Below are 3,829 nucleotides of genomic sequence, written 5' to 3'. Positions count from 1 at the left end.
CCCCAATAAAATGATTTAAAAAAAAAAAAAAGAACACTGGTCTTTCCTTCCATAACAGCTAAATGACTGAAAGAATTACTTTATCTCGTTGAGCCTCAGCTTCTTCATCTGAAAATGAACGAGGTAGACCAGTACTTGCTCATACAGAGGATGTAAAGTTCAGGAAGTGTGGAGAGGTTTTAAGAGGCGTGGATTTAACTGAGAACTGAGGGGGTTGACCACCCAGATCCACTAACATTGAGTTGATTCTAATGCATAGAAACTTTGCAGGACGAGGCAGAACAATCCCTTGGGGTTTCCTGGGATCTGAATCTTTACAGAAGCAGAGCGCCTCATCACTCTCTCAAGGACTGACTGGTAGATTTGAACTGCTGACCTTGTGGCTAACAGCCCAACACATAAGCTCCTCCATTATTAAGGTTCCTTAAAGGGTTTGACAGAAGGTCTCCTTGTCTCCTGGTTTCCATCCATTTTTTCTACAGCCCAAAGCACAGTGTGAAGCACATTCTTGAATCTGTGTTAACTGCACCTTTGAGCCCCGCGTGACCAAGTGAACTCGCAGCAACAGCTTTCAGCTTGACGAGATTTGTGGCTGAGGCAATAGCACCAGAAATGCGAGAAAGCATAGGAACCTCTGTTCTTAAGTCATTAGTGGATCATGCTCCCGCCCATCCTCAGCCCCAGGTTTCCCTCACAGCATGTGAGGTGGCAGATACAGACCAGTAGCAGGACAAACACAAAAGCCAGGAAAGGACAAGAATATACAGACCCTATTTTAGAATCAGAAACACCACAAGCTCCCAGGTGCCTCCTCTGTGAAAGAAAGTTGTCAGCAAGCTAATGAACCATGCACAAGTCTTCCCACCACAGCTCTCTACCTGAGAGTTTGGGATTCATCCCTCCAAACCTGAAACTCTCTGATTTTCCCAATTGCTTCCTCCTAAGAATCATGTATAGTTTGTTACTTTGTCCTCATTCTCAAGGTCTCTCTGCATCCCAGGTAGTGTTGAGCTTCCATAATACACTTGGGTTTTTGGTGTTGGGCTCTGTTAGCTGGAACCCAACTTTCATGGATACCATTCATTCCTATTACAATGGAGGCATGCCATTATGTTGACAAATGGAATAACAAATATCTCCAATGCAGGTGAATAATGGGTGGATTGTTTCTGCAAAAAAGCAGCAGGGATGTCAACTGGTTTGGGCTGTGCAAAAATCAGCCAGCAAGTTCTTCTTTAAATGATAAACTGAGTTCATCATTTCATTCCCAGCATCCAGAAAACAATGCTTGGTGTGTATATAAGTTGCTCAAAAAATAGGCCCCAGATGAATGGCCCCTTTAGAGACCAATGAACCACAAGTGATGCAACTGACCCATGGATTTACCACTAGACCCTCCCCCGGTAACCACACTGAATTCTGACTGAAGAACTTTCCTATGAGCACGGTCTGCCCTCTGCTCTGGGGACGTTCTCTTCCAGGGGCTTATCTGCTCCAACCTGACGAAAGCAGCACACACAGATCAGTGCAGCAGAACACAGAAGCCAGAAGCAGATCCGCGAAGAGATACCCAACCCATTTTTGACTAAGATGCAAGTGTAATTCAATGGAGGGAAGATTGTTCTTTCCAAAAATGACCCTGGAGAAACAAGTGATCTGAATTCAATGGTGAGGAGGGCGTAGAAGGCCTGGTGGGGTTGGATCAAGTGCAATGTAGACGAGAGGAATTACTGAAAGCTGAATGAAGGTCTAACATAATAGTAGGAGAGTAAAAGGAAATGGAGGACAGAGCTAGGAGGCAAAGGACATTTATAGAGGTCTAAATACAAGCACGTACATATGTAAATATATTTATAGATAATGATAGAGACATGGATCTGTGTATGTATGTTACATGCTAAATATTAAGGTGGAAGACAGATATTGGGCTTCTACTCAAGTACTCCCTCAATGCACGAACACTTTGTTCTAATAACCTGGCATTGTGTGATGCTCACCTTCCCAACAGGGTCACTGAAGACAAAAATGGGTGCATAAGCAAATGCGGTGAAGAAAGCTGATGGCACCCGGCTATTATAAGATATAGTGTCTGGGGTCTTAAAGGCTTGAAGATTAAAAAAAAAGGTCATCTATCTTGGAAGCAACAAATCCCACATGGAAGAAGCACACTACCCTGTGTGATCACGTATCAGGTGCGAACAGGTATCAGGCCTCAGAAAACCTAAAACAAACAATCGTATAGATGAAAATAAAACTAGTGGAGGGGAGTGGAGACCCAAAACCCATCTATAGACAATTAGACATCCCCTCACAGAAGGGTCACAAGGAAGGGACAAGCTAGCCAGGGTGCAGTATAGCACCAATGAAACATACAACATTGCTCTATTCACCCACCCACGCCCATCATGACCCCAGTTCTACCTTACAGATCCGGCTAACCAGAGCATGTATACTGGTATAGATAAGCGCTCTCAACACCCGGAATCCAGGACAAATAAATCCCTCAGGAACAATCATGGAAGTACCAATACCATGAATACCATGAGGGTAGGGGGAAGTGGCGGGGAGAAAGGGGGAATTGATCACAATGATCGGCATATAAACCCTCCTCCCCCTGCCCAGGGTGAGGAACAACAGAACATGGGTGAAGGGAGACAATGGGATAGCATAAGATTTAAATATGATAATAATTTATAATTTATCAAGGGTTCTTGAGGATCAGAGGAAGGGGGAGGGAGGGGGAAGATGAGGAGCTGATACCAGGGGCTCAAGGAGAAAGAAAATGTTTTGAAAATGATGATGGCAACACATGTACAAATGTGCCTGATACAATGGATGGATGGATTGTTATGAGAGCTATAATAAACCCCCAATAAAGTGATTACAAATAATAGAAAGAAAGTTAAATTTAAAAAAGAAAAAAAATGACCCTGGAATAGGTGGACATCACTTTCATCTAAACCTCAGATCTTATATAAAAAACTTAGCTCCAAATGAGCCACAGACTTAACTATAAAGCATCAAATTAGGGGGAAAAAACATTAACAGGACATCTTCAGGACCTAGACCAAAGCAAAAAGTGTTCTTATTTTTTTTCTTATTTTTGACATTAAAAAAACCCCACAATCCATAAAGGGAAACATTAATAAACTAAACCTCATCAAAATTAAAAAAAAATAAAACAATTTCTTCTATAAGAGACTCTGCTAAGCAAATGTAAAGACAAGCTAAAGATGAGAAGGAAATATTTACAAATCACATATTTTTAAAAAGTCTACTCTTAGAATATATAAAGAACGCTCAGACCGTTTAGCAGTTTTAAAAAGAAAAAAAGTAAGATTGTACTTACTGTATGACCCAGCTAATCCCAAAAAAGTGAAAACAACAACAACATCTTATGTTCAAACACAACATTGCACATGAAGATTCAAGGCATATTGGTTCACAATGACTGAAAAATGGAAGCAATCTCCATGTCCTTCAACAAGTGAATAGTTAAACTATTCATGCTAAGTATACACCATGGAGTTCTGCTCAGTAATAAAAAGAAACAAGTAATGACACATGGGATGACATTTTACATATCCCAATTCCATTTGTATAACATATTTGAAATAGCAAAATAGCAATCCCCAGGATGCAAACAAGATTTTGGTAGTCACCTAAACTGGTGCAATTTAAGGATTCAGAGTGTAGGGCTGGAGCCTAGGCTGTCAGTCTGGAGATAGCCAATGAGACTTCTGTGTGGGCATGACCTCCTGAGAATTCTGGGAAATCTGGTACTTCCTCCTTGGAGGCGAAAGACCTCTCTCTCTCTCTCTCTCTCTCT

The sequence above is a fragment of the Echinops telfairi genome, unplaced genomic scaffold (genome assembly GCF_000313985.2).
Source record: "Echinops telfairi isolate 266 unplaced genomic scaffold, ASM31398v2 ScPeMD7_3533;HRSCAF=4204_1, whole genome shotgun sequence".
Taxonomy (NCBI): Eukaryota; Metazoa; Chordata; class Mammalia; order Afrosoricida; family Tenrecidae; genus Echinops; species Echinops telfairi.
The sequence above is the reverse complement of the archived record's forward strand: the minus strand, read 5'-3'. Positions refer to the sequence as shown.